At 40.5% G+C, this 19,792-nt stretch overlaps 1 protein-coding gene across 1 annotated transcript in view; it reads left to right on the top strand.

The window, feature by feature from the left end:
• TSHZ2 (teashirt zinc finger homeobox 2) overlaps positions 1-19,792 on the top strand; it is a 259,899-nt gene that overhangs the window by 962 nt on the left and 239,145 nt on the right. The window lies entirely within an intron of this gene.

Raw genomic sequence — 19,792 nt, forward strand, 5'->3', positions numbered from 1 at the left:
TTGGGTTTTTTTTATTTTTCAAGCCAGGAAAAAGAAACAGACCAATGGGCCTGTACGGTAAATCGCTTCAAAGAGTTTTCTTTTAGGCTGCTTAATTGCTTTATATTATTTAAATTGTGTTCTGGGGCTTTGTTTCTGGGAAGTGCAATATGGAAGTTCATTTTTCTTCTGCCAGACCCACCCACTGAAAAATCAGCTTTCCAGTTGATTGCCAGCTTTGATTTGACATTTGATTGATCACCTGTCATCTTGCTGCCTTTGATCTATTCATTCTTGATACATATCAATAAATCACTCACCATGGTAACCCAAGTGCCAGTGACGTAAGTCTTGCCCTCTAGATTCTCTTAGCCAGAAATGCACAATTATTATCTTGTTTGATTTTTAACGTTTCTCTGTGTGTATGTCCCGTCTTTAGCTGGATTAGTGCTTTAAAGGAAAGCTAAGTTTTGTTTTGTTTTGTTAATGAGTTAGGGATCGTCAGCTAATTCTCCCCTCCACACACCCACACTTTGAATACCCTTAGACTTAGTATATTATTATATCTAAAGACAAAATGTATGGGCAAGTATAGTGACATACTTGAATAAACTTTGAAAAGTAGCATTTGGGGCTTATTTAAAGGTATATATTAATTTTGGAGTCCTGGGACATAGGAAACTTGTATAAACTCATCACAGATCTTACCTTCTGATTCATTTACACCGATTTAGGACACTAGTATTTAGGCAAAGTCTTCTGGGCATACCCATGCACCTAAGCAGAAGGTCAGTATATTTACTTGACAAGGAGAAGTCCCCTTTAACTATAAAAAGGTAGTCAATACAGGAACATATCTATTAAAAAGAGCTCTGTGCCCATTCATTATTATTGTTTTTATTCACAAAGAAAGCGTCTAGCACTGGATGAGGCATTACATTTTTAACTTGTAGGATAGCTTCCTCCCATCACCCCCCCTCCCTCCACACACACACATCCGCTGATGATCTCAATGTTAGAATTGTTTCCTTTTTCTTTTGTTAGTGTTGTGAGTCTTCATTTCATTTTGTGTTCAAAGTAGAATTTCAGGTCAGAGTACGTGTACAGTACAAGCATGTTGGGGAGAGGTAGCTTTGTTGGTTTATGGAAACAGACACTTTAGAGTAAGTAAATCATTATAGACAATGTCCATGTTGTCTACCAAGATTTCCCTGGTGGAGACCCAGCAAGATATGCTGTTACCCTGAAAATAACTTCATTACTATTATTATTATTTTGTTTATTATTATTCTTGTAAAGGCTCTTAATAACTAGGCAGTAATTTTAATTACCATAATAACTAGGGCATGTCTCATTCAGTAATTTTATTGCAAAAAGTGCACTGGTTCTCAGAGCTGCACTTCTTTGATTATATTTGTCCTCAGATCAATGTTGTTTCAGATGTGCAAAATACTGGACATTTAACGATAATACAGTTGCACCCAACATGGCAGGTTTTTATACTTACAATAGTTCTCCTGCTTTGAACGCGTGTGTGTGTGTGATTTCGAAGAGCACACTTGCCTGTTGTATATAGTTCTCAAAACTAACTTTCATTTTCATGACTAGTATTGAGGTTCTGTTTCGTCTGGTAAAACAAACAAAGTGACACTAGACAGGATGTGCAACAGAAAACGAATCGCTCATCAAGGCAGATGCCAATGTTCCTTTTTTACGTCTCTGATTTGAAGGATTTAAAACAATGTATATTTTTTAATTTTCACATTTTATTTTTTGTATCTTCCACAAGTTCAAGGGCATTGGCTGCACTTATTTTGTCTGGGTGGTGGTAGAGATGTTGAAGAAAAGTTTGCAACTTCTAGCTTCTTTAGATAGTTAACCTCCCAGGGAAGAAAAATGATAAGCCTTATGATTCTGGACATGTCTGCTTTTGTCATTGCTTAAAATTAAATACTATGCACAACTGTAAATAATTACTACCATGCACTGACTTTGAAAGCAGGTTTCTAGTTTGATTAATGAATAATGTAAAGGTTAGAGAGAACAAGCAAGTGAATCAGAAGTGAAGTCCTGCTGCTAGATGAAAATCTATCTAGAGAAATATACATGGCAGTTTTGTCCTTTTCTATTATTAATTTTGAACCCTGTGTTCCTAAGAAATATATTACAGTGTTGTAATGAAACAAGTTATTGTAATTAGATAAATGGGATACTATTTATGTTTGATTATTAGGTCTTTTTGGTCTCAATTTATGGTTTTAAAAATACTTTATTTCACGTCAACAAAGGAACTATGATCTTTCAATAGCTGACTCTTTTTTCAAAAGCATCATTCTTTTTCACTATGAGTTGGATCTCTCTTAAAGCAGATGTTTACATTTCTTTATACCACTATCCAATATTATGTCATATTTTTATTTACAATTATATATTATGTTTGCTTTGTACTTTTTATCCCAGTAGATCCCAAAAGGCGTTACAGATAATGGGCCCAATTCTCCTCTCACACCACTGTAAATCATTAATAACTCTACTGACGTGAATGGAGTTGCAATGGTGTAGAACTCTCATGAGTAAGAGAAGAATCAGGCCTTGAATGTACTTCACCCATCACTGAAATGCAGCCACCTCTGGAGCAGAACCTGGGTAGTGATTCTGCACCAATGACAGTAGACAACAGAGGGGTAAAAGGCTGGGAGCAAACTAGAACTACCATTTTGATGCTGTTTTTATTTCTATGGATACAAAATAGCTTTCAAACACAATTTCACTGGATTATACTCTGCTTTCCCCCTGCAGCTTCTTTACATGTGCATATTTTATTTTGTGATCATGAATTTCTAGTTCGCTGCTTAGTGCTAGTGAAGAAGAATTTGGACTACCATCTTTTTGTGCTGAAATTTTGTAATTCTTTCTTTTATTCTCTTTCTGTTGGCTCTGATAGGCTATCTGAGAACCAAAGCTCCTGAAAAGTACAGCAGAAACAGCTCCCAGCCACATTTATTTTGTTTATCAAAGCTGGAAATGAATAATGCAGATTTTGTTTTCGTGAAAGTCCTTGTGTGGCAATAAACATAAGACTGTTAGCAATCATTACTTAAAAGTTGCAATTTGCACCTTAATAGAACAAGTTATTTAAATAGAAATGTATTCAGCAGGGGAAACCCTGCACTCTTCAGTGGGTTAAACTAGATAACATGTTAGATCGGATTCTCAAGAAATATGTACATGTAACCCAGCAGGGTTGTTTTATTTTTAATGTTACATTTATCCTTTATTAAGCAGCTAATAGAAGCAGGTTCCAAGCAAATGGGACTGAATGGAACTGTGGGAATGGCAGAGTCGCTTTGTTTTAACATCTTCCAGAAAAGCAAGTGCACATCAAAAACCTCTAAATATCTCATGCCTCGGAAGGAGCCCTTCAGTTACTCTGCACATTATGACACTGACAGATGACAAAAAAGCAAAGATGCTCACAAACAAGAGGAGGCTTCACCATTCTGATTAATTAAATGATTTCCAGAATATGTATTTCCTCAGCTACCCAGCCACCAAATTAGCCGCCGTCTGAACTCTGTTTTGGAATTGAGCTGCTAAGTGATTCCTTCCCTCACATCCCCACACTCCACGTTAAAACCCAGGACTGAAAGGGACAGGAGTCGGTGAGCGAGGTTCTTTGGCCTGCAGTGTGCTAGATGATCACGATGGTCCCTTCTGGCCTTAAAGTCCATGAGTCTATGAGTCTGACTCAAAAGTTCATTTGTTTCAGTTGTTCATTGATTTCATTTTTAATCTGCCATATCAGGACACAATTCATTGACCCCAGAGAAAGATTAGAACTGACAAGGAGTTCAGACACTGCCCTTGTAATCTAAAAGACAATTCCATCAGTAATTGGGATCTAGGCTTTTAAAATACTTTTTACAAAAATATTTATTTAAAACAAAATTATTTTGCCTAACTGGTTCTACTCTTCCATGCCCTGTAATCTCAAGGCCATATAGTTAAAACCAGCAGGATTTTGCCACTTCCTCCCATTGCTTTTCCCTTCTGACTCAGTTTCCCATTAGCAGCACCAGTCTCAAATAACTGCTTCCATCGTCCAAGTCCCTTGGGTGCCAGCTCACCACCATAGAGTTGCTGTGATTCTCCCCTCCCCCAGCTTTACTTCACATCCAAAGAGCACAACACACCAAAGAGCAAGTGCAGACTCTTTCCTCCCACCCCCACCCCTCAATGCTGTCAGTTGCTGTGGCTGCAGCGCCCAACTTAGCAGCAGCAGCAAAGGGAAGGGAACCATACTCTATCAATTACAGTTGGAACCAGATGCTAAACACCTATTGTGTTAAGCTATTGTACAGACCTTAAGAGCTCAAATGTAAAAAAAAAAAAAAAAAAAAAATCACGTCGGCCAGTTGGGAGCAGGGGGGAGTGGCAGAATGAGGCCTGGTTGTTCTAATGGATGATGTATTATTAGTAAAGCCAAAGTAAAATGATGCAAATAAATACTCTCTATTTAATAGCTATCAGATTGTACTGCAGATATTGAGACATGCGAGTGCCACGTTCAACCAAACGCCTTTAGAAAAAGGGATCCGCCAGCCTTTTTTATTAAAATAGCCCTTTGTTTTCCCTTTGCTCTTTCCAAAATTAAAGATGTTTGTAAAGTTTTACCTCCAGAGTGTGCTCACACAAGCAGAGAGACATTTTCATCTGTCTCAGAATCAGATATTGGAGTCAATTGGAAACACATTACTCTCACAGTTGAAGCCTTACATTTCATTCGTGCAACAGCAGTGATTTTTCATTACCTGTTTAATTACAATAATTTGCATGACTGTGGGCCCAGTCCTGCAGTACTCACTAGTGATTTTGCTTCACTGGGAGTTCTGCTTCTATATAGACTGTAAAATTGGGCTGTTTAGCTGCAAAATAAAACAACATAGTTAAAAAGAGAGGGGGTTGGTGTCCAAATTATGGGCCATATTCTGCCAATAGCCTTTAAGCAGAATTTACCCTTGGAATCGAGGGAAAGTTCAGATTATGCATTTATGTACTGATAGTTCTACATCCTTGTTTTCTAAAGTTGGTATAATCATTGCATTTTATTTATGTTCCTACCTTCACTTTTTTAACATTTTTTGATTGTTTTGCATTTATTATTGAATATTATTTTTCTGGTACCAGGTACTGCTTGGGCCTTTAAACAGGCTTTTATAATGTTGCAATCTGCTGTCTCAATTCCAGTAGAGAGACTCATAGAAATAGTATGTAAAATGTTTTGCAAATCAGGGCCTAAAAGTTCCATTCAAGTTTAGACATTAACATCAGTTCTTTCTCATTAAGGTGACCATGACTTGAGGCTATTGGATCTTGGCTCCTTGTCATTTCTGACCACATTATAATAACGTCTTTTGCAATTCAGAAATACCTTGGTTTCCAAGAACAGACAGGGAGCAGTGTATTTTCAAGATTTCAAGGGGAAATGCATCATAAAAGCACACTGTTTTCCATTAGATTTACACATCCCGTTTTTAACTATTGCTGATTTTTTTTTTTATTCGTTGCCTTGCGAGGTTTTTCAGGAGGAAAGAAAAGAAGTTGGAAAACTGGTCTTAGAATCTTAGTGCTTCATTAAATGTTTAATTTAGACAAATGAAGAGGTTCTTTGTTTCACAAGAAGAAATTATTTGTCTTCCCTCCACCCCACACGCCCGCAACTCATGAACTAGGAAAAAAATAAGTCACAACAATAGCTACAAAATGACAGGAACAGACTCTAGGTTGTTTTTAATGTGAGGTATGCAATGATCATAGTTACTGGTAAAATTCCACAGCAAAATGGAACCATGCTATGTTTATAGGAAATAGATCCTCTTGGAAGATGTACATATGCATACGTGTATGACAGGCAGACACCCACCAACCCACGCGCGCGCGCGCACACACACACACAGAAAAAAGAGAGATGGGCATTTAGCTGAAATGTGGATGCAAAATTCTTACCGATGTGAGCGTGTAATTGCAAGAGTTGTGGCATTTTTAAACCATTCAAGCCAATTTATTTTAATCACAGTAGTAAACTTCTACAGTATAGTAGTCTCATAACATATGGTTGTTTTTTTCAATCCTCAGCTTCTGGATTCAGCTGATTACATGAGCATCTCAGTGTTTATTTAAAAAGAAAAACAAATAAGTTTTTAGCTTTAATGGTTGTGGAGAGAAGCTTGAAAACATGATATCAAAAGGCTCCAATACCAAAAGAAAAAAAGAAACCACTCAAATTTATTATTTTTAAAATCTTGTGCTTTTTAAGCCAGTCTTGTGTATTTTGAAGGCCAGATTTATGATTTTTGAACACTTTGTGTTGTTGGCAACATTGCTTCTAACTGACTCCTACTTTGAACTGTCTCTGTATGTCTATAGGAATAGAGATGGAGTAAAGTTACTTCACTAGAGCTAGGCCATGTCTACACAGCAGATTAGTGGTCGGCAAACTGTTGCACTGTAGATTCATACCCTGGCTTGCTGCGCACCAGCTCACCATGTAGACAGGTGACTTAGTTACTCTGGATTTACACTGGTGTAACCAAAAGCAGAGTCTAGTCCTGAAGGATCAGACAATCTGTTCTTGAGCCGTGGCTTTCCATTGTAGTTTTATGGAGATTGCTGCTAGTGGCAATTACATCCAAAAAGTTACTAGCCAATAGATGTTCTCTATAGACATAAGGACACAATAGCGCTCAACTTTACTTCAAATAAAAATCTTAGGTAAAACTTGCAACATTCATGCTGTATTTTTATTGTATTCATGTAAATGAGATGCTGTCTTCTTTCTTTCATCTCTGTTCATTGTATCTATTATATCTCTATCTCATTCTTTTCTCTATATTTTCCCCTCTGTTATCTAATGATACTGTATCTCATTAAAGTTACTTATGATGCAAAAGGGACGATGGTAAGCGAAGCTTTTAGAAAAAGCAAAGCTGCTGAACATATGGAGAAAAAACAAAACAAAAACCCTATCTCAACTAACTCTTGAAATTAGATCAAATTAGACCAAAAACATTTTACAGGTAGAAGCACTGTACTGGAAAGAACAGATAATTTTTAATATACATCCCCACTTGGCAAATATGAGGAGCAATAAGGTTTTAAGGAGCTTTCTGGCTCTTCCTGCATCTCTCTCAAAAGACTCATTTAATTGGAAAGCCTGTTGTGCTTGGTTTTATGTATGTAAAAAGAGAAAAGGCCCCATTTCCCACTAGGCCTTGTATTCCAGTCTAGTATAATCGGAGGAGGGTTTGGTTGTTTTTTTAAATCTTTCTGTTCTCTGTTAATACAAAATTAAAACCCGTAGATTTTAACTCATGGAAAATCTCATACAATATTGCTTTAATAAATTTTAAAAATGCTGTTTAATATTCCCAAAGCCTCTTTCCGACAGCAGTGTTTGGTTTGTTCATGTGGGATCGGTGCACAGTTTCTGTTGAAAAAGAAGCAGTATGCAATGCTTGTTTTTAATGAAAATAATTATATTCATTGGAATCCACTGATAACAAACTGGAGCCTTAGTGAGACTCCATTTATAGTGGACAAGAATGAAAGTCTGGGCTTGTTTCAGTGCATCAGAATGTGCAGGCTGCAATCCCATTTATATCACTGACCCTCTGCTCAGAGTGAAGTTGTTCTGTTGGGGGAAAGAAAATACTTTACTATGAGTGGGTTGCATGGGATGTAAATAATTCAGTGTAAACTACATTAGGCTTGTTTTAAATCACCATCACAATTAATCAGACCTGCAATTCTAGATGTGCATGTTAGATCATCTCATCTGCACCTTACAGGGTAAGTAGACTGCATAGAAAAGGGCTGGATCTTCACATGATTTAAAATTTAGTACCAAAGGAAAAAAACCCTGTATAGACACCTTTTGGGGAAATGCTCCTTGCGTTGATTTCATTTAGCTAAAATGTTGGCCTGCAAAAACATAATTTTTAAAAAATACATTTTTCATCTGTGTCAAAACATTCATAACTGCAGTACAAGTAGCAACACATTCACATGAGAAAAGAAGAGGAAATTAAGCAATTATATTGATCTGTAGTAGCATTAGTGTTTTTGATTTAGCTGCGCAGCTCCCACTGATATGCATGGGAATTGCAAGCTTCAATAGGAAGAAGCAATGGAGCACTTAGATCGCTTTGCACTTAGATCGCTCATGTCTTTGCATTTCAAAATATTTTACCAATGTCATTTACTGCTCAGAACAAACTAAATGAGGTAGATTGGTCTTATCCCCATTTTATAGATGAGCAAATTTAAGCTGCCGTGCTCAAGGTCGCATTGCCAGGCAGCAGCAGAGATAGAATAGATACCAGGAACCTTGGTTTTTAATTCCCAGCTCTATACTATTGTCCATAACAAGCTCCCACCAGAGAAAGTAAAGGTGGAGGCTGTGGGCCAGCTCCTGGGCCTTAGTTCCATCCCTTTTGTAGCACTTGGTTGGTGAGAGGATGGGGAACTCTCCTGGCTGGGTGTCTGGGGATTCCTCCATTGAAGGGGAATTTCCAGGAAGCATAAAGCCAGGGTAGCCAGCTCTTTGCCACTTATTCCCCACAACCTCCAGTGATAGGGGGCATTCCTGGGTGAGTCTGGGGCATAGTTGAGGAAGGGAGGGAACATGACCAGAGCAGGATATCTTCTGTCACTCTCTAGCCAGTGAGTCTCCTCAGAGACTGTTCTAGGCAGCATAATTTAAAGGAGCCTGTAGGCTTCTCTAAGTTACTCTCAAACCCATTTTTATCCCAAATAAATCCCAGGATCAGAGCGGTTGCAAGGTGGCGTAGTTACCTGCCCCCTTTGTCCTGTGCTAAATGCAGCTTGTTCAGACCAGGGATCTGAAAATACATGATACACAGGTGTCCTGAGAGAGAGAGTAACACCCAGTATAAGCTGTAACAGAATATTCACATTACCCTTCAGACACTGGCCTGGAGGTAATTTGAAATTCATTGCAGTAAATGCTGAGGCTAGAATTTCCAAAAATGGGTTCCTAAAGTTAGGCTTATGAATCCTTATTTAGGCATCTAAATAAGAGGCCTGATTTTTCAAAAGCAGTGAGAACCCAGCAGTTCCTATTCGATCTTTCCTCACAGATCCCATTGGCACCAGTAGGAGTCGAGGGCAGTGTTATTTCTCTAGAGTGAAAATATATGTATTGGCTGTAGGAGAAATATGAAGGCAGGTAATCGCTTATGGGTGCATTAAGGGTTGTTGGCCTTTATTTTCCCATTATCTGGCCTCTTGGGAATGGTAGTTACAGGTATTGTATTGACAAGATCTCGGAGTAAATCTTAGGTAATATACGGCCAATATACCATACCTGAGAGACCCCTGCTATCCTGTCTATTCTCACAGCACCTCAGATCAGCTGGGCTGTTCATTCCATCTGAGATCACCATGCAGGGCCTTCTTCACTGAGGCTTCAGGGATTTGGAATGCTCTTCTCTTTATCAAAGTTCTCCAGGGGGACCTTTTCAGGTGAAGCTAAATGTTTGTCTCTTTGTTGCTGAGTGGTAGGTTGTTAGACTGTGTATGCCAGTTTGGGCATAGTATTGGCTAACTGGATCTTGTCTCTGATTATTGATATTCATATTTTTTCAGTGCTTTGACCTCCTTGCATACGAGCCCCTTAGAAGTAATTCATGATTATTTATTGTTATTATAATTGTTAACTACTCTGATGTCCATTCTCCTTTCGGCTGAAGGGAGTGGTTCCTGGTGCCCCACCCACAAGCAATAGCCCTATAGCCTTTCTCATCAAACATCTGTGTTCATGCATTTCTTGGCATGTCAGGGCATGTCAGACACTGTCATTCTGTTCCTTACAGATCATTTGCAGAATGCCTCCCTTTGCTCATGAAAATCTGGAACAAATGTAATCAAGATACATTATCGTTATTGTACAACAAATACAAGCTGAACTGTGCAGATTTCCCCTTAAAGCACCTCTTAATATGTATTGTCAAAATGTCTACAGATGTCTCTTACTCATAAGCATTTAATTATTTGTGACACTTAAACAAATATTCAGAGCAGAGAAAAAAAACATTGGTATTAAGTATTTTCTCTTGTCAAAAGGTAACAAAACGTCATCTAACACAGTGAACTCTTATATTCACTATTTCCAATAAACTTACATTATAACTGGAGATAGGCTTGAACAGGATTCCTGAATGCAAGTCCTTGACCCTGAGTTTTGTGTGGAAGGAAGGAGCTGTGTTTTAAATCCAGACTAGAAGCTAATTCTATCCTTAAAGACAATCTCAGTATCGATCAGGAACCCCAAATCTGAACAGCCCAAACTCTGGGATGGTTTGAAATCTGGAGTCAAACTCAGGTCCCAGTTCATCAAGATGCTTAAGTTTGTGCCTGGCTTTAAGCCCATGCAGAGTCCTAATGGCTGAATCAGGGACTCAGATGTGAATTTTGTAGCTCAGGCCTATCTCTCAAGCATGGCAAAAATACACCTTGAGAAATTTTAAATACACTAAAATATTGTAGGTTAAAAAAGAACAATTTGTGGATGTACTTCCATTTATTGTGGTATCTCTTTCAGGCCATTTAAGTAGAGAAAAGAGTATTGTGTGATTGACAGTTGTTTTACCTCCTTAGGCAGCCATTGAAATTGTAGAAGTTGGGCTGTGTAATGACATTACAAGGAAAAAGGGTGTACTGGGTACAGCAGCAAAACAATAGAGGCCTGAGGGCCCTGTGAGTTGTCTGGATATCAGGATGATTATTATAGGCGGAGCTGGAAGTGATGCGTATATTAGAGGCAGAGCTAGCAGTGACGCCTATAATTAAGGTTGCCCAATACTTTCCTTTGTAAGACCCTGTTTCGGTTGCTCAGCCATGTCTGAAAATGAAGTTGGGGAAAAATATGTTGTTTTGCCAATGTACAAAAATACAGACGGTCATTTTGTTGCAAAATTTTAGCACCACCGTGCTCTGCAGCAGAAACTTGAAATTTGGCAGGGGGTTACACTAGATTCAGGGAGGTACCTTTTGATGTCCCCATGACCATCCACCCAAATTTGGCCAAATTATAAGCCTCTAAAAATGGCCATTTGCACATGCTCAGTGGAGATTTGTTAGAATCTGGCAACAAAATCCTCCGACTATTCCATCTTCACTGAGCATGTTCCATCCTTACACAGTTCCCATGACAATCACACTGTGCATATTTCACCCACACAGCGCTCACTAAGCTCCAGACAGGGCTGAGCAAGACATATCCTGCAATTACGTCTCCCTGCCGATGGGGGCAGCTGAGGTGCTGGGCAGAGAGCAAGGACACTGTTTGTCTTGTGCTTCCAGTATTCATCCTGCAGGTGCCCAGGCAACAAGGTTAAGGAGGAAATAGCCTCACTGGAATGCAGAAGAGTGAACAATAGAATGAGGAGATGGGAAGGCTCAGGTGGGGAAATAGGAAAAAGTGAAAAGGAATAGATTTGGGGGGGTGGGGAGAACAGGAACAGGATAACCTGTCAGAAAATATTTGCAAAACCCATTGGCAAAGTATGTGCCACATCTCCCTCTAGTGTTTGGTTCACATAGAGGTTAACGGTCTACTTCTTCTACCAGTTACTCCATTAACTCAAATGGTAGCAATCTGTGCTGTGGATCTAAAGGTTCCTACCCTGCTGAAGCTCTGTGCAGGGATCAGTATAGTTCCACATGATGTTTTCTTCAGTTTGCTTTTTATGAAACCTAAAAGTACAGTAACTCCTCACTTAAAGTCGTCCCGGTTAAGGTCGTTTCGCTGTTAATCAATTAGAGAACATGCTCGTTTAAAGTTGCGCAATGCCTCTTCTAATGTCATTTGGCAGCCGCCTGCTTTGTTCACTGCTTGCAGGAAGAGCAGCCCGTTGGAGCTAGCTGGTGGGGGCTTGGAACCAGGGTGGACCGGCAGCCCCCCCATCAGCTCCCTGCTCCCCTAAGTTCCCTGTGCTGCAGCCACCCAGCTGGCTAGCAACTGCCGGCAGTTCAGCTGTCCCTCCCCCCACTGCCCTCTGCCTTGGAGCTGCTCCCAGAGACTCCTGCTTGCTGTGCAGGGGAGGAGGGGGGGACTAATGTCAGGGTGTCCCCCTCCCTCCACTCCTGCACCCCGCTTACCCCTTCTCCATATAGAGCAGGGAGGGGACACCTGACTGAGAGAGACAGCGAGAGCTTGGGGCAGCACTTCCTAATCCACTTAAAAAGACAATGCATTTAAGAGTGGGTCAGCTTACTTAAAGGGGCAGTGTGCATCTCTCTCTCTCTCCCACACACAAGGTGTGTGTCTGTCTCTGTCTGCTATGCTGTCTCCCCTCCCTCATGTTCGTATTGCCTTGTGTGAGAGGCTGCATTAACAACAATGTGTTAACCCTTGAGGGCTCAGCCAAGTGCTAGTTCATCATTTAGCAAGAAGGCATTTCCTGGGAAATATCCCTCCCTCTTCCACCCTCTAACTTCACCACCTCAACAAAGCTTCACAATCATCAAAGCTGCGAACGGTATTAAATTGTGTTTTAAAAACGTATACTGTGTGTATATCTATATAATATATAGTTTTTTGTCTGGTAAAAAAAATTTCCCTGGAACCTAACCCCTGCCATTTATATTAATTTTTTATGAGGAAATTGGATTTGCTTAACATTGTTTCGCTTAAAGTCACATTTTTCAGGAACATAACTACAACATTAAGCGAGGAGTTACTGTATCCCTGTTTCATATAGTGCACTGGAGGAACAGTGCTTAGAGCATCTGAAGCAGCCATGCATCTGAAGAAGTGGGTTTCTTACCCACGAAAGCTTATGTCTAAATAAATCTGTTAGTCTTTAAGGTGCCACCGGACTCCTCGTTGTTTTTGTGGATACAGACTAACAAGACTACCCCCGATAGTGAAATAGAGTTGTCCATATTTGTTGCAGAGTTGCAAGGAGTGTAGTGAATAAGGTAGGGGACAGCAGAAAGAGAAGAGATAGTTAAGATGGTGGAATGCCACCCTGAAGAATTGGATTCTATCCCTGCCTCTGCCATATAGTCAAGTCACTTAAACTGAACTTTCCACAGGGGGTCACTGTGTGTTCCTTATTTTCTAGGTGCCCAGCTTGAAACATGTGGGACCTGATATGTAGATGTGCCAAGCACTTACAACTGCAACTGAAGTCAATGGGAGCTGTGCTACAAAAACCTAAGTGTGCTGAAAAATTAGGCCCTATCCTTCTCAAGTTGGGCACTGAAAAGTCATAGAATCATAGGGTTGGAAAGGACCCTATGTAGAATCATAGGGTTGGACTACAACCAGGGGCGGCTCTAGACCCCAGCGCGCCAAGCAGGCGCTTGGGGCGGCCGTTTCCCGGGGGGGGCGGCATTTGGCTCCGGTTGAGCTCCTGCCGGCATGCCTGCGGCAGGTCCACCGGAGCCCGGGACGAGGACGAGGCATGACTGCGGCGGGTCCCGTCTTCCCGGGATGAGGCATGACTGCGGCGGGTCCCGTCTTCCCGCGGCTCCGGTTGAGCTCCCGCAGGCATGACTGCGGCAGGTCCGCTCGTCCCGGGCTCCGGTGGACCTGCCGCTGGCATGCCGGCGGGAGCTCAACCGGAGCCGCGGGAAGACGGGACCCGCCGCGGGACCGGGGAAGGGCGGCGCAGCGCTTCGCGCTGCTTGGGGCAGCGTAATTTCTAGAGCCGCCCCTGACTACAACATATGTAGTCCAACCCCCTGCTCAAAGCAGGGCCAATCCCCAGACAGATTTTTACCCCAATTCCCTAAATGTCCCCTTAAAGGATTGAATTCACAACTGTGGGTTTAGCAGGCCAATGCTCAAACCACTGAGCTATCCCTCCCCCCAGTAGTGGACCCTTTGAGAATTCTGGCTTTAATTTTCCTGTCCCTCAGTTCCCAATCTGTAAAATGGTGATAATACCACCTCACTTCGCAGGGGTGTTGTACAGATTAATGCACTAGTGATTGTGAAGCAGTCACATGCTACAGTGTTGAGCACCATGAAAAAGACAATTAGGAAATTAATAATTCTGTATTCTGTGCCGGGGTTTGAACGGTGTGCAGTAAGTAAGGCCTGGGGCCGCACATTGAATGATGAAGATGAAAACTAAATGTTGAGTAGTTCAGACACTGTGCAGTTTTTTATTTTATTTTTTTATGCAAGCTATACTATGGTGGAGCAGTATCAATGTCAGAAGCAGTGTTGTCTGGTCAACTGGCTGGTGGTAGCACAGTTGAGGAAATAGTTGGAATAGGGCCTGGAGAAGTGATTAACTAATATACAGTAGGTGGGTAGGAGCAAAGAGCAGGAAATACTGGCAGTTGAGAAGCTGTCGCACAGAAGAGGCTGAGCGAGAGAATACAAAGACTAATGCCAAGGGATCCAACCACTAGATAGCTGTTCAGATAAATGGGGCTGGATGTCTGAGTTCTGTTTTCATGCCAGAGCTTGTAAACTGCTTAGGCCTGATCACTGCATCATTTGCATGTGTGAAACTACTATTTATTTCAGTAGGAGTTATGCTCCTGCAACCAACAAGGTCCTTTGTTTTACTCGGGGGAGGCAGGGAAGAGAGAGAGAGAGAAAGAAATGCTCTTTTTATTGCATGATGGGAAACTTCGCTTGGAAAATCAATCCTATTTATATAGAAGCCAATAGCAAAATCCCATTGGCGTCAGTGAACGCAGAACTGAACACCTCTAAAATGTTCTTACAAGTTTGTGAAGCCCCCAAACTTCTTTGGGTTAAATAAGTAAATCCCTGAGAGTGTTATCTGCAGTTGAACTACATGCAAACACACACAACCCTTTTGCCGTCTCTGCAGGTTCATTAGAGATCTTTTCATCTTGAGAATAGGATTAAACAAGGGTAAATTGTTTTGGGAAATATTTACTAGTGGTGGTGGTGGGGAAGTATTATGATACCTACATCTGTGTTTCCACTCGTTTACACTAAGGACATTGTTACTTAATCATTCACAAACGTCTCTCAACCCCCTTCCTTTATTTTTTGTAATCTATGAAGTAAAAGGAAGTTCACATTTGATACACTTTGGCTGGTGATCTCAGTGCATGTGGGGAGGGTGGAGTGTGGGGAGTTGTTGCCATGGAAGTATATTAAAAGTTGCCTTTTTGTCTTTATCCTCCTTCATTATCATTGGGGAGAAATGCTTAATTTCAGTGGAAATTTACTATTAAAAATGTGCAAAGAAGGTACATAGGACCAGAGGAGCAATTATGAGTTTCTCCAAGGAAATAAGTTTATTTTAGCCAGCATCCTCATTTGGGAATAGGTTTACAATTCCAATATATGACATCTATAATTTAACCTAATATATTTTTTTCAGTGATGTAATGGGGAGAGTGACCTGGACTTTGTTAATGTTCCCCTACTCACTACATCCCCAAAGGCAATGTAACATTCTAGACAGTGTTTTATATACCCTGATTAAAATGTAACCTATTCTTGCATTTCCTGTGCAGTGACCTGTTAGTACTCATAGTCAGAACACTTAAAGAACAGTTACACAGAGATATTTCCAAACATGTATAATAGGCAAGTTTTTATAACATTCTTATTTCATTTGAAATTGTTGCTACAATAGGACCCATTCAGATGGTACGTTGATTTAACTTTTTAATTCACTGTTTTGCTATGTCAAGTAATATAAACGTTTGTTTTTAGCTCAATTTTTTGCATTGTTAAAACTCGTAACCACTTGCTTTAAGCTGGGGATTCTAAAGGGACCTGAATTATCTAAATTATAAAGCTAGCGTTTTGTAGCTGCTCTCTTACAAGTCCCCAAAGAAGAAGAAGAAGAAAAAAAAGAGTACAACTTTAGCAAAAAGGGCTTTTATATATCTATCAATTATGGAAACACCAGCTGCAGTGGATTACAAATGTGTTTGGTTGATTGTTATTATGTATGGGAAAACTATCACTAAAGGCCAGATTCTGATCTCATTGCCTTCAGTGAGACACCAGAGTAACTCCACTGGCTTCAACAGAGTCATTCCTGCATTGTGCCAGTGTGGGTGAGATCAGAATCTGGCCCTACACTTGCAAACTCCCTTATGCTATATCTTGCCCTGCATTTGCACACGTTGCTTGAAAAAAATGGTGTTGCAATTTAGACATGGAGCTAAATCTATGCCAAGGGGTGTGTGTGTGTGGTAATATTTTTATAGCCTGGACTGGGAAAACTGTGGCATGAATCAGTCTTGTTGCTTTGGTTTTTGATGTACATTTTTTATATATATATCCAACAAATATAGTTTGGCTTTTTCCCCTTTAAAAACAAAGAAAAAAAGAAACCACACACTAGCAGTTGTTTGACAGTCCTCCAAAGATAGAATAGTTAGATATCATGAAGAAAAATATGTTATCAAGACAGCAATGAGAGATGGACAGTGCAGAATTTTGGTGAGGTTGAGCTCAAGAAAAATTAGTGTGTCAAAGTGTGTACAGGTCACATCACTTCACTGATATCCTGCAGTAAAAAGGTAGCAACTTAAAGCTTTCAGTGGATCAGCTGCTTAGATATTGTTTCCTTTCTCTTATAGTATTATGTATCATTCTGGGACTACTTGGTTGAGACCTGGTTTGCTTTAACATCAAGAAACTGACATATCAAGGTGGATTGTATATTTTACAGTAGAAATGCAATTTTCTAAACTCATTTAATCCTGGGAATGCTGGTCTTTTCCAGGCTGTCAGAAAAATGAGTATGTTGGAGGTCATTTAGATCTGTCTGTCCAGCTCATCTAGCTAATCTATCTCATTTATAATGTGCCCATCACCTTGGTGTCTGGGTGTAAACTTCCTGTCCAAGTATCAGATGGGTAGCTGTGTTAGTCTGTATCCACAAAAACAATGAGGAGTCCGGTGGCACCTTAAAGACTAACAGATTTATTTGGGCATAAGCTTTCATGGGTAAAAACCTACTTCTTGGACTCCATGCATCTGAAGAAGTGGGGTTTTTTACCCACAAAATCTTATGCCCAAATAAATCTGTTAGTTTTTAAGGTACCACCGGACTCCTTGTTGTTTTCCTTCCAAGATTTATCTTTGTGTCTTTGTTAGCTGTGGTAACTTAATTGAGTTCTAAGCAGTTTCGAATTCTTCTCTGTAAAGCTGATACATTTTTGTAGAAATAGTGATTCATTTTGTAACCTTACTCAAAATTTCCTCGCCCTGTACTACATGCTGTGTGCTGATTAGCTATTGCCTTCCTACCCCATAGGAAGCTATATTTTGGAGGTGTGGCATTAAAGGGGAGTTTTACATGAGTCTGGGGTTTGGTCCACAGGATGAAATTCACCCATGTCCACTAACTTCCTCCTGCTTATTTATTTAGAAGCTGCCTTCACTTAGTAGCCATCCTTGCTTAGTAGCTGCATTTTTTCTATGCTCCTTTACCTTGCAAACCACAGGGGAAAGTAATAAAATGTAAGAGAATTTGTGGCTTCCAAACTTATATTTTCATGTAGACACCCTGGGTTCTGTTAAATTTAATTGCTTTTCCCTGCAGCCCATTTTGGAAAAGTGCATGGTAAAGACATACAAGATCAAAAAGTGGAGGCCTGTGGTCTGTGCCAGAAATTTTGTACACACAATTTGCAAGTGGTTACACAATTTGTGTGTGCATATTGGGAGAATGCATGTATGAATGGCTAGTTGGCTTCTAAAAAGTCACTGGTATGCACAATCACCCAATTTGCATGGATAATCATGGTAATTTGGACACACATATCTGTAGGAACATAGGTGCATCTGCATTTTTGTAAGCAGACTTTCCATTTTGAAAATTTGATCCAGGTAGTACCCAATCTTCACTCTTAGGAACAGTTGTTTGTAGACAGTAAATTCTCTCATCTAAAAGTCTGCTCACTGGTTGAAACAGGTCATTGGGAATGCTGCAAACGTAGCTTTCTCAACTGTAATTGAATTTGATCTCAACTGTATGGTTGCATCCAGCCCCCTTTCTACTCTTCTCCTACGCAGGTTGAAAGTGTCTTTGTAAACCCACTCCTCAGTGATCATTTCATTGAGAGCCAGACATTTCATACATGACAGTGATTTCTAATTCCACATGGACACTGGCTGGTCTGAGATTTCAAACCCACAGCCCCTAGATACGACTAGAGGGTTCAGTTTATGCAAGCACAGTAAACTACTGCTCTGGCTTTTCCCTTAATCCTTTAATGATTGAGTTAGAGATGAATTACTCTTTGCAAGATTTAATTTCATCTCTGTGTGTTTGTAATGGGCCAAAGTGTAGACATTATTGCATTTCAGAGACTTTGTGTAATTTTCTTTTATTTATTAGCAGGGCTGGTTCTATCTGGAATAATAGCTGAGGCCTGTACAAAGTTGCAAGCAAGGAGCTTACCATATGGGGGGAGGAACAGGAGGTCTGAGGACTTCTCCCAGTTGACCAAGGCAGAAAATGTAATCAGCACGATTGCTACATCTCTGCATTAGGAAAGTGCAATGACTCCAGCAAGAATTAATGACTTTTAGAGAATTTAAGTGTGTTAGGCAGAGATTCCAGTGTCATGATATATCATCTAACCTTTTATTTCCTAACTCAGGGAACTGGAAGGGACCCTGAAAGGTCATTGAGTCCAGCCCCCTGTCTTCACTAGCAGGGCTAAGTACTGATTTTGCCCCAGATCCCTAAGTGGCTCCCTCAAGGGTTGAATTCACAATCCTGGTTTTAGCAGGCCAGTGCTCAAACCACTGAGCTATTCCTGCCCCTTGATGAAGAAGGAGATGGTAATATCCTGCAGTTAATGATGTGCTTTGTATAAAAAAATGTTGGAAGGAAGATTGAGCTTTTTGGGACAGGCACTGTAATTTATTATGTGTTGTACATCCAGTGCCTTGAACAATAGGGCCTCTCCTGTTTGTGGCCTTTAGGCACTAATATGGCCAGATTTTTAAAGGAGGCACTGAGCCACTCAGCAATGCAATGCCTAAGTCCCACTGACTTTCAGTAAGGTTCCTAATGATCTAAGGGTATGTCTTCACTAGCAATGTTAAAGCATTGCCGTGGCAGCACTTTAACGTGACTTCCCAGCACTGTCTACACTGCCACTTTATAGCACTGAAACTTGCAGCGCTCGGGGGGTGTTTTTTTCACACCCCTGAGCGAGAAATTTGCAGCACTGTAAAGTGACAGTGTAGACAAGCCCCTAGTCAGTGGTTCTCAATCTGCAGCCCACAGGCTGCTTGCGGCCCAATCAGCACAGAGCTGTGGCCCATGTGATATCCTCAGGGCCATACAGGTAGTACTGTATGTGGTCCACATAACACAATGTGGGCCGCATACGCAGCCCACAATGGTAAATAGGTTGAGAATCACTGATCTAAATCAATTAGGTGAGGCCACGCTGAGTAGAGCCATGCTGATACCTTTAATAATCTGTGCGTAAGGCAATAGAAATGTTAAATAACAGTATCAGGATGCATTGGTTTTCAATAGTTTTTGGAGTGAAGAGGCAAACATGTTGGTGTCAGGTACTTGACCACTTACTTTCCACCATTAAGAGCAACACAAATGTTGTCAGCTTTCTTAGGAACAGGAACGGGTGAACTTCAAGCTCATTGGAGCTTTTCTCCAACTCAGATGTCAATATTTTGTGCTTCTCTGTTACTTTCATCTGAAGGTCTCAACATTCTATATAAACAATTACGGTCCCAAGCTTGTGTTCCCACGTCCACTGTGAAGTCAATAAGTTTTATGATCCCCATTTT

Source organism: Mauremys reevesii, linkage group 13 (assembly GCF_016161935.1).
Source record: "Mauremys reevesii isolate NIE-2019 linkage group 13, ASM1616193v1, whole genome shotgun sequence".
Lineage (NCBI taxonomy): Eukaryota > Metazoa > Chordata > Testudines > Geoemydidae > Mauremys > Mauremys reevesii.